The sequence below is a fragment of the Saccopteryx bilineata genome, chromosome 1 (genome assembly GCF_036850765.1).
Source record: "Saccopteryx bilineata isolate mSacBil1 chromosome 1, mSacBil1_pri_phased_curated, whole genome shotgun sequence".
Classification (NCBI taxonomy): Eukaryota; Metazoa; Chordata; class Mammalia; order Chiroptera; family Emballonuridae; genus Saccopteryx; species Saccopteryx bilineata.
The window spans coordinates 78,997,139-79,009,690 of record NC_089490.1 but is presented as its reverse complement, the minus strand read 5'-3'; the positions used below and the strand labels follow the sequence as shown (position 1 = coordinate 79,009,690).

The 12,552-nt window shown below is 38.1% G+C and overlaps 1 pseudogene; it reads left to right on the top strand.

Moving 5' to 3' along the window:
- Window positions 1-12,552, top strand: part of LOC136319244 (E3 ubiquitin-protein ligase HACE1-like) — a 93,557-nt pseudogene that overhangs the window by 66,555 nt on the left and 14,450 nt on the right.

Below are 12,552 nucleotides of genomic sequence, written 5' to 3'. Positions count from 1 at the left end.
GGCCTGCCACCCCCTCTGCTCAGCCACGGGTCTCTGCCCATTTTTGGCTTTTTTCCATCCCCGCAGGTGAGGCTGTGCTTGTGACAGCTGCAAGACTTGGCTCCAGGGATGGGGCTGCACACCCTCGCTCGGCAGCTGGTCTCTGCCTGCTCCCGCTGGCTTTTGCCCCACCCCCAATGGCAGGGCTGTGTTTGCATGCCAGGCTGCAAGCCCTGGCTCCCAGGGTGGTGCTGCACCCCCCTGCTTAGCCATGGCTGTCCGCCAGTTCTCCGGCTTTTGCCTGGCTTTTGCCTTGCTCCTGTGGGCAGGATTGCAGGTGGGACAGCTCTTGCTTACCTGGCCCACAGCTGGGTCGGACTGCTTTTGTGTGCCCCTTTTGCCCTGCCAGGCGGGACTGAGCTCACTCCGGGCCTCAGTTGTGGCTGGTCCAGCTTCTACCCCCTCTGACCGGACTGTGCTTCCATGTCCTGTTGCTGCCTGCCCTCTGGTGAGCCCTCAGCAGTGTGGGTGGGAGTGCTGCAGCTCAGACCTTAGCTCTCAATACTGTATCCCTGATGTCTCCCTTCTAAGCGACTCTGCTCTGAGTGCCATGGGAGAGCTTATTTGGCTGGTGTCCTGCTTCTCTTTGCTGGTATTGCTGGTTCCAAGGGAAATATTCATTTTAGATTTGGGGAGTGACTCAACCCAGGGGTTAGGGTGCCTGTTTCTCAAAGTGTTTCTCCCTGTGCCTTCCAGATTACTTTCTCTTCCTGCTACTTCGGTCCTCTCCTCTCTCCCCATCCCGCAGAGTCCCAGGTGAGTGCTTGTAAAAGAGATTTTCTGCGCTGTCCTTTTAGGAAGAATCCTGGGTCTGAGAAATCAGTCTCTTTCTCACAAACAGTATCCTGGCTTGTTTTGCAGCTAAATACTGTCCATACGCTTCTTCTAGTCTCTGGGGCTGCAGACTGGGGCTTTGGTCCTGGGCTCACGACCCTCCCCTCTCTGCTAAACTCACTTCCCACCATGCAAGTCCCTCCGGGCTGCCATTCATGCCCAGGAGCCGGGAAGCCCTCTCTGCATTTCCGCTTTTCTTACCAGTCTCAGTGTGGCTTCTTCAGTGTTCCTTGATTAAAGAGTCCTCTTAGTTTAGTCCAAAGTTGGTTTTTCTAGATGATGGTTCTTAAAATTAAGTTGTAATCCACTTTGGTTCTGGGAGGTCGAGGTTGGAACGTCTGCCTACTCCATCGCCATCTTGCTGCCCCCTGAGAGATTACTTCTTAAAGAGACATTTCAGACAGAGACACCAAGAAGTGGAAAGACACTGAGACCCAAACAAGTTGTGCTTGGGGAACAGAGTGAGCAAGCAAGGGGGAGAGTGGAAGGAAATGAGATGAAAAAGCAAGGCAGAGAGAATAGAAAGGAATTTGGATTTTATTCTAAGTGCTGTGTTTAGTCAGTGTAGGGTTTTGAGCAGGAACGTTGTGTAATATGAATTATATATTGATATATTAAAAACATCACTCTGTGGTATGGACAAGAAGCAGCACAAAGGCAAAATAGACACAGTGACACCAGACATTGCAGTGTTCAAGGTGAGAGATGATGATGACTTGGACCAGCATGCTAAAAGTGGAGGTGGATATTTTTTTGGAAGTAGGGCTGATAACACTTGCTGACAGGTGTGCAAGAAATTGTGGATGGTTAGGAGTTTGGCCTAAATATTTTAGTGAGTGGTATGGTGCTGGTTTGCTGAGATGTACGAATCTTGGTGCCAAATTAATTCTAAACCTTTACCTCTTAAATGAGAAGTGATTATATCAACATTAACTTAAGTACATTGAATTAAAAAAAAGTCATCATAAAACTTTTTTTTTTATAGGCAGAGTATGTCCAGCTTGTTACTGAATTTCAAATGACAAGAGCCATTTAGCCTCAGATCAATGCTTTTTTACAGGGCTTTCATATGTCATCCCACCTTCCTTCATACAGCTTTTTGATGAATTCTTTCATACAGCTTTTTGATGAATTTGAATTGGTAAGGTAGAACATCAGCTCCTGTGCTGTTTCACAAAACAAAACTCCAGTTGATGTAATTCAGAAATAATTGATGAATGGAATACTATATAAGACATATGGCTTAATGTTCATGTTTAGAGATTTGTTACATCATTTGTGATTGTGCTTTTCTTAAGCTTACTAACCAGATTAGCAATTTCTTAATGTGAAATGGAGTACAGTGTTGATAAGCAAAAACAGAATAGTATATTATTTCCAATGTACTGTTCTTCGGAGATGCTGAAGGTCAGCTTTCCCAAAAGCAAAATTTTTCTTATTTCTGAATTTTTTTATTTGGCCCCCTGTGTAAAATTTTTTTATTTTACCATCTGTGGTAAAAAGGATACTAGTACAGACATCTTGTACTTCCAAAAAGAAGAATCGATTAAGCGGGTTTTTCTTGTTGTGTTTGGTTTCCTCTCCAGCATCTTATTTCATCACATATGTCATTTTGTAATTTTCCATCAGACTTCTGTGGAGTCCACTATTTTTGCTGGCCCCCATTCTAGTGAATGTTTTGTTATACTTTGTTAATTTGCCTGCCTTTTGCTGTGTTCTAATGGGATTTTTAGTTTTATATGATTTATGCCTGCATTTTTCCTTATTTCCTTTTTCTTTTTTCTTTTTGGTAATAAATGACATATTTTCAAACTCTGAGCTTCTAATTCCTTAATAAAACATAGTATTTAAACAGAGTATAGCTTTTAAAAAGTATAATTTAGAATAGTAAATTTTGTCTCAGTGAAAGTATCCTTTGGTTTTTATTTTGTTTAATAAAATTAGTTTTACCCTATGCCATTTATTTTAATTAATACAAATAAGTACAATGGTGTATACCTTTAATTTTACATGGATATCAGTATTTCCAATTTTTTTTACTCATATCTTAGTATAGTAGTGGACAGAATTTATTAATTTGGAAGTCCCTTGTGACTTACTTTCATTAAATAGTCATCAGTTTTGCATGTTTTGGTTCTGTTTTTAGGTTTAGGATTAATGGTTTTGGTTAGCCAAACCATTAACTAGACTTGTCTAGTTTTTGCATAACCATAAAAATTATTTTTAGCATTTAAAAATGGAGGAATACTTATGAACTGTTAAACAGAGATTTACATTATTTCTTGCACCTATGGTGCAAAAAACAAATAGTAACAACAAAAATAATTGACAAAAATTTTTCTCTGCCCATCTGGGGCATTGATCTGTTGCTCAACAGCTGAGCTCTTCTTAGCACCTGAGGTGGAAGCCATGGAGCCATCCTCAGCACCCTAGGCCAACTTGTTCCAATTGAGCCATGGCATCAGGAAGGGGAGAGAGAGAGAGAGAGAGAGAGAGAAAGATAGAGATAGATAGAGATAGAGAGAGAGAGAGAGAGAGACACGAGAGGGGGAGGGATGGAGAAGCAGATGGGTGCTTCTCCTCTATGCCCTGACCAGGAATTGAACCTGGGACATCCACGTGCTAGGCTGACGCTCTGTCACTGAGCCAACCGGCCAGGTCAGAAACCACTTCTTATTCTGAGGTCCTGAAGGTCTTTTCCTATGTTTTCTTCTAAAAGCTTTATTTCTTTGTGTTTCACATTTAGGTCTGCTACTGACAGGTTTTTAATTGTGGTTCTTAGAAGTTAGTGTGTCTTAGACTTTGGCTTTAAAACTAAATTAAGCTGATTCAGATTGTAGGATTATTTGGAAAGAGCAGAGTTAAATAGGTTAATAAAGATCTTTCATCCTTTTCATAAAAAGTTATAATGTGATATTCATAAAATAGTTCAAATTTCTTAAGAAAATAAGGTCTCATCTGACCAGGTGTGGTGCAGCAGGTAGAGCATCAGACTGGGACACAGAGGACCCAGGTTCAAAACCCCGAGGTCACTGGCTTGAGCCTGGCTCATCCAGCTTGAACACAGGCTCTCCAACTTGAGTGCGGGGTCTCTTGTTTAAGCGTGGGATCATAGACATGACCCCATTGCTGGCTTGAGTCCAAAAGTCGCTGACTTGAGCCCAAGGTCACTGGCTTGAGCAAGGGATCACTCGCTCTGCTGTTGCACCCTGGTCAAGGCACATATGAGAAAGCAATCAATGAGCAACTAAGGTGCTGCAGTGAAGAACTGATGCTTCTCATCTTTCTCCATTCCTGTCTCTGTCACACACACACACAAAAAAAAAAAAAGAAAAAGAAAAAGAAAAAAAGGTCTCGGTCATTTTTATTCATAATTATTAACAATGAGACCATACTTTATATTATTAAAAGCTTACTTCAGCTTAGAAGGGAAGAAGATTAAATTCAGATTGTAAGAAATATGTAATATTTATGCTCACTCCCTTTTGACAGTCTGTATTGGTCCTGACACAAAACAGAATTTTCCCAGATGGTTCAAATAAAGATACTTTAACAAAGGGTCTAGTACAGGGCTGTAGGCAGTGTTAAGAATAAACAAGATTCTGTGAAGTATCCAGAGACTGGCAACAGTGGAAAACCTTTATCACCTCTAGAATTGAAGAGACAGGTAGAGGTTTTACTGTAAGGAGCCCTGTGGCTACTGAAAAGATGTGCAAAAGCAGGGAGGGAGCAGAAAATACTCTCACCTCCAGGCATTTGCCTGTTCTCAGTGACACTCAACCTGGAGCCAAAGACCAGAGAGCTAGTTTGCCAGGATCAGCCTCCTAGGACACAGAACAGGGCAAAGAAAGGTAGAGAATGTATTCATGGATGGTAAGTGGATACTAACTAGACACCTTCATCTAATAATAGTATTGTGCCATGGCAAGGATAACTAAAACATGAGCTGTTCTCAAACTTTTTGGTCTTAGGACTTACAACAAAAACCTTTTTTGTTTATGTGAGTTATTTATCTAATTGATATTTATTTGAAATTAAAACAGAAGTGTAGACTATTTTATTAGTATAAAAATAATTCATTACTGATATTTAAAAATTTTTTTATTGTTTTGAGAGGAAGAAAGGAAGGGATAGGGGAGCAGGGAGGGGAGAGGGAGAGAAGTAACAATTCATTGTTCCTCTTAGTTTTTTCCATTTTTAGTTGTGCACTCATTGGTTGCTTCTTGCATGTGCCTTGACCGGTGATCAAACCCATGACCTTTGCATGCAAGGGATGATATGATGCTCTATCCACTGAGCCACCCGGCCCAGGCTTTATTACTTATTAACACAATAACATTTTAAAAATGAAATCTGCATTTTTCCAGGATGGAACAAAAATAATGGGAAGAGTGGTATCATTTTATATTTTTGCAAGTTTCTTTAATGTCTAGCTTAATAGAAGACAACTGGGTACTCATCTCTGCTTCTGCATATTGTCTGTAGTGATATGTTGTTTGGTTGAGCTATAAGGAGAAGATTCAGCCTTAGATAAGTTGGAAAAGAGAGACCTTTGCAGATTCCTTGAATAGATCTCAGAAACATCCAAGAGTTCTCAGACACCATTTTATATTAACCTTCATTAGCCTTCAAAGCATACACTATAGTAGTTTGGTGTATATTATGAGTGGTTGCACAGGACATGTGGTTTTGAACAACATTATGCCTGTGTCTCTGTAATAATAAATCCTGCTATTCTGGCAATTTGGTGTTTTCTTTAGTTAAATGTAGGCTAGTTATTTCCTCCCCTGACTGTAAATACATCCAACTGTGAGAAATGGACTGATTCAGAGATGTGGACAAGCTCTTCTTCACATTTTCTTTTCTCTTGGAAAAACAAAATGGTAAATACTTCTGCCATTTTTCTTTTCTGAAGTGAGAAGTGGGGGGGCAGAGAGACAGACTCCTGCATGCGCCTGACTGGGATCCACCCGGCAAGCCCACTAGAGGGTGATGCTCTGCACAGCCGGGGTGTCATTCTGTTGCAACTGGAGCCATTCTAGCACCTAAGGTGGAGACCATGGAGCCATCCTCAGCGCCCGGGCCAAATTTGCTCCAGTGGAACCTTGGCTGCAGGAAGGGAAGAGAGAGACAGAGAGGAAGGAGAGGGGGAGGGGTGGAGAAGCAGTTGGGTAGTTCTCCTGTGTGCCCTGACCGAGACTTCCACACACCGGGCCGATACTTTACCACTGAGTCAGCCAGCCAGGACACTTTTGCCATTCTTAATTTAAATTTTTAGTTATTTTATTCTATTTTGTTTATTTGATGATCTTCCTGGGAAAAAGAAGGCTACCAAAAGTCATTAGGGAAATTACATTTCTTTTTTCACCTTGGGGAAAATTGACATGAAAGAATATGAATTATTTCACAATGTTCTTCAAAGCCTCAGGGCTGAATCTGTTTTGTTTTTGTTTTTACTTTAATATATAACTATTTTTATTTTTTAACTTTTTCCTAATAATTAGAGTTTCTGAGATCCTTTTCCTTTGCTTAACCCAGGCTTTATTTTGGTCTTTGTTGTCACTTTCATATTGAGAGTATGGTCTCTTTATAGAATTTTTAAAATTCATAAAATAAAAATAAACATAAAGATAATAACATTCATAAAATTATTGTACATGTAAACTGTTGCTTAAATGTTTATATATAAACAAAGTATTATCTCTTCTTATGTTTTAATTAAATTGTATTAACATAGAGATATCTCCACATCTCACAGTATTTGAGATTATTGGTATCAAGGGTTCTCTCCCATACAATACTTGTTACTGATGATATGCAGAAGCTGTTACAAAGAAATCAGTTTTACATGGACTTAGTTTCTAATTATTAAGGCAAGTTTACTCTTTAAATGTAATGTGGTTTTTTTTATCTCAAAGAAGATTAATGAAATATTTTTTTCTTTCCCAAAGGAGCTACTGCTTTCTGGCATGCCAGAAATTGATGTGAGTGACTGGATAAAAAATACAGAATACACAAGTGGCTATGAAAGAGGAGATTTAGTTATTCAGGTAAAATTTCTCCAGAGCTTAGAATGAAGTTAAATTTTGCAATATTTTCAGCACTATTGGATGAACACCTACATTAATTAACAAATTAAAATTTTTCCCTAAATTTCTCTCATGGGAATTGCATATGAAAGCTTTGTATGAACTCATTTTTTTAAAATTATGTGAGAGTTAGGAGACAGGGAGACAGAGAGGCAGAGACAGATTCCCACATACACCTTGACTGGGATCTACCTGGCAAGCCCACTATAGGGCAATGCTCTGTGCATCTGGGGCTGCTGCTCCATTGCTCAGCAACCGAGCTATTTCAGTGCCAGAAATTTCAGAGCCATCCTCAGCACCAGGGGCCAGATTGCTCAAACCATTCAGGCCTGGCTGTAGGATAGGAGAGGTCAGAGAGAGATATAGAGAGAGAAAGGGGGGAGAGAGAGAGAAGGGGGAGAGAGAGAGAGAGAGGCAGAAGGTTGCTTCTCCTGTGTGCATTGACTGGGAATTGAACCTGGGACTTCCAAACTCTGGGCCAATGCTCTACTGCTGAGCCAACTGGTCAGGGCTATGAACTCATTTTTGATAAATGAGTTTCTTAGAATAAAATACACTTTATGAATTCTGCATATTTTATTGGTATTAAGTCTATGATTGATCCAAAATATGAGCTAAGTTTTTTTTGTTGTTGTTGTTAGTGAATCTAGGAAGTTGTGGAAGATATTACTCCAGAGGAGAGAGTTCTTCTCCTGCAGTTTGTTACTGGCAGGTAAGAAGTGTTTTTATAATAATGTGAAAAGAATTTAATGTATTCCATTTCTAATCACTTACAGGTAAACAACCAAAATGAGTTATTACTCTGAATTGTCAGTTTCCTACTTCCCTTTCACTTTTTGATATTAAACAAAGATTTATTTAGGCATTTAAAATGAAATATATATAGTAGTGCTCAACAAATGTTTATTTAATGTATAAAAAAATAAACTGTGGCCTGACCTGTGGTGGTGCAGTGGATAAAGCGTCGACCTGGAAATGCTGAGGTCGCCGGTTCGAAACCCTGGGCTTGCCTGGTCAAGGCACATATGGGAGTTGATGCTTCCAGCTCCTCCCCCCTTCTCTCTCTCTGTCTCTCCTCTTTCTCTCTCCCTCTGTCTCTTCCTCTCCTCTCTAAAATGAATAAATAAAAAAATAAAAATAAAATAAAATGGTGCCACCAATAATAAGTTTAAAAAAACAAACAAACTGTGTTCCAGCCAGGACTATCAGTGTATATATTGTATTTCATAATTTGATAATCTTTCTGCAGATTGACCAATAGTAGTAGCCAAATTTTTAATATTTGTATGTTGCTAGACAACACAGACACACAACACATACAATACCCATACATAGCAATTTTTCTCCAGTTCTTATCAAACTTTACTTTAAATTCTCAAGATTCATATCCTAAAAAATAATGGGATACCACTTCTTTGAATAGTCTACTTTTTCAACCTAAATATCATAGATGAGAAAACTAGATTTAAACTTCTTTTAGCTTATATTTCTGAAAGATGTTTAAAAGAAGTTTAGTTTTCATTATTTATAACTTAGAATTTTATCAGTGTCTTTTGTTTGTGAAAAATATAATTTTGTTGTTCCATTATAAATGTACATAGTTCTCATAGAGAAGTTGTAGCACTGAAAATTAGAATGAGAAAAACTACCCTCTGCCAGCAATAACACTATAAACAAACTTGATATATTTACTTCTGTTTTTTTCTGCTTTTTAAAAAATATAATTGTGAGCATATATTTATAGAAGATTTATATATGGTCCTTACTGTGTAGCTCAGTAGGTTAGAGCATTGCCCCATATGCCAAGATTGTGGGTTCAATATCTAGTCAGGGCACATACAGGAATCAACCAATGAATGTATAAATAAGTGGAGCAACAAATTGATGTTTCTCTCTCTTCCTTCCTCTCTCTCTAAAATCAACCAATAAATAAAAATTTTAAGATCTATATGTATGACTTGACCAGGCAGTGGTACAGTGGATAGAGCACTGGACTGGGATGTGGAGGACCCAGGTTTGAAATCCTGAGGTCTCTGGCTTGAGCATGAGCTCACCAGCTTGAACTCAGGGTTGCTGGCTTGAGTGTGAATTCATAGACAAGACTCCATGGTTGCTGGCTTGAGCCCAAGATCACTGTCTTGAGCAAGGTGTCACTTGCTGTGCTGTGGGCCCCGTCCTTCAGTCAAGGCATATATGAGAAAGCAATCAGTGAACAACTAAGATGCTGCAATGAAGAATTGATGTGTCTCATTTCTTTCTCTCCATGTATGTCTGTCCCTGTCTGTCTCTCTCTCTCTGACTCTCTCTCTGTCTCTGTCAAAAAAATGTATATATGTGTATGTATGTATGATACATAGATACAGATAACAGGACAGCAAATCTCAGAAGGAAAGGGAGGAGGGAGTCAGGGATAAGGGGGCAAAGGGGTGTAATGGGGGCATGTGGTTGGGGGTGAGGGTGTTTCTTATATTGAATGGGACACTTGAATCCATATTAACATAATAAATTAAAAATATTAATAAAAATAATTTAAAAAATGTGCTGACTGGAAGGGTTTGGGCAAGTTGCAGTGTTAAATTTTCCAAGCATCTATTTTTTTAATTTATTTAAGTGGTATTACTACATAAAAATATGTATATATGTGTGTGTGTGTGTATAATTTAAAGTTCACTATTGTCTTATTTTAAAAGTAGTAAACCATTATAAAAAGCTTGGATAATGGAGAATATAGATAGAACAAAATGAAAATCCCATTAACCATTTGAGTAGTGAGTTTTTTTCATGCTTGCTGACCCCCAGGAGTGAGTTTTTTCAACAAATGAAATTAGTTCTGGTTACAGTGTTATTAACTTAAAATCATGTTTGTTTGATAACCAACTTATGGAAATAAGAAGAACATACATTTGCCTTTTTTAATGTTGCCTTACACATTTTAAAAATAAAAATGTTTGTACAATCATACTCTGGATGGTCAGGAGGCAGGAGGACGTACATGAACATTTGTACTGCTCAAAGGGTTAAGTAATTCCACTATACAGAGATAACACTATTACCATTTTGCTTTATTTTCTTAGTCTTTTAACTATATAATTATAAACAAATAGTTGGTCATGCCATATATTTTATTTTAAAGAATAAATAAAATATGAATATTCATAAACTATAGACTGAAGTTATGAAACTTCATGCTGAGAAATACCCAGAGATTTAGGTAATTTAATAAAAATAGCCTGACCAGGCGGTGGCGCAGTGGATAGAGCGTTGGACTGGGATGCGGAGGACCCAGGTTTGAGACCCCGAGGTTGCCAGCTTGAGCGCAGGCTCATCTGGTTTGAGCAAAAGCCCACCAGCTTGAACCCAAGGTTGCTGGCTCCAGCAAGGGGTTACTCGGTCTGCTGAAGGCTCGTGGTCTAGGCACATATGAGAAAGTAATCAATGAACAACTAAGGTGTTGCAACGCACAATGAAAAACTAATGATTGATGCTTCTCATCTCTCTTTGTTCCTGTCTGTCTGTCCCTGTCTATCCCTCTCTCTGACTCACTCTCTGTCTCTGTAAAAAATAAATAAATAAAAATAATAATTAAACAAAAATTATATTTTCTGTCTAGGAAGGTTAGACAATTCAAATATAAAAAGCACTCAAATCTTAATCACTAAAGGTAATCACTGTTAATATCTTGGTTATTCTTCCAGAATGTTTCTCACATATATAAATTTTTGCTTTTTAAAACATTGTCCTAGCCCTGGCTGGGTGGCTCAGTAGATAAAACATCGTCTCCATGCACCAAGGTTGTGGGTTCAATCCTTGGTTAGGGCACAAATGAGAAGTAGTCAATGAATACACAACTAAATGAAACAACTAAGTGGAACAACAAGTTGATGCTTTCTCTCTCACCATTCCCTTCTTCTCTCTCTCCCTTCTTCTCTCTCTCAAATCAATGGAAAAATTAAAAAAAATAAAACATTGACCCTGTTTTATAACTTTTGAATTTTGCAATATATCATTAAAAATTATTCCATTTATAGACCTAATTTTTTAATTGGATGCCTGCTCATTGATTTATAGATGTCCTTTAATGGATACTGTCTTTCATTGCTAAGTTTTCCTAATTCTGAATAACATTGAATAAGGAATTTTTGTGCTGTATACTCGGTGAGTCACTATCCTACATTACTTATATATAATGTATTATATATACAAAAGTATATGCATTTTCATAGCCTTGATACGTATTGCGCATTTACCCTTCAGAAAGACCTCAGTATTCACATCAGCAGGGAATAAGAGGGCCTGTGCCTTTTATTCTATCAATAAAGGAGCTAACCTTTTTTATTTCATGTAACTTGTTTATATAATTATTTTGAGTAGTGTGAATTGCCTGTCTTTATTTTCTGTGCATTATTCCACTGTCATGTTCAAAAATTCAGTTTAAAATGTTCTTTATATATTAGGGACATATGTAAAGAATTTTCCCCAGTTTATCACTTGCCTTTTAACTTTATTAAGTTAAATAGAGATTTTCATGTAATATAAATTATAAATTTAATTTATAAAACTTATAAAACAGAAGTTTTGAACTATGTTGTAAGTTGATTATCAGTACATTCCTTTATGGTTTGTATAAATCCTTTCCTGTATTCAAGATTTTATATATATGTTTATATATTTTTTTCTGTAACTTTTTATAGGGTCTGTTTTACATTCTGATTTTAAACTGACTGGACTTATCTTGGTTGATTGTGTGAAATGCTCTTTTATTATTTTTCTAAGTGGTTTATATCTAGACACCATTTAATGCATTATTATATTACCCCCTCTTACCCTGTGATTGGTTAGTGTGAATCATTTTTTTTTTAGCAAGAGAAACAGACAGAGAGACAGAGAGAGGGACGGGCAGACAAGAAGGGAGAGAGATTAGACACATCAATTTTATTTTGTTGTGTCACCTTAGTTGTTCATTGATTGCTTTCTCATACATGCCTTGACTGGGAGCTACAGCAGAGTGAGTGAGTGACCCCTTGCTCAAGCCAGAGACCTCTGGGCTCAAGCCAGCCACCATGGGGTCATGTCTATGATCTCACGCTCAAGCCTCAACCCTGTGCTCAAGCTGATGAGCCTGTGCTCAAGCTGGCGACGTTGGGGTTTTGAACCTGGGTCCTCTGCATTCCAGGCCGACTCTCTATCTACTGTGCCACTGCCTGTGAGTCCTTAAAATGCGGAAAAAAATTACTCAAGATTTTTGGTATGAAAAATGTCTGTAAAATTTTTGCTCTTGTAGAATTAAAAATAACTTGGATTAGTAATACACAGTGAACCTCTCGTGTCAATAGCACAGTTATTGTTAGCAATGCTAGAAAGAACTGTACTGCTTATTGTTTAACTGGCCCTGAAGTATAGCACGTCCATCCTTTTAGACTGACGTGAAGGATGTGGGTAAAGAATAGGAGCCAAGGAATCTGAGGGGAGACAATACAGAAGTAAGCTTTACCTTCATATTGAAGAATCCACCTTTCAACACTTAGTTTATATAGAGTCCTTGTTTTGAATTCAAACAGTAAGGCTTAACTTCCTTTAAACCTTAACTTTC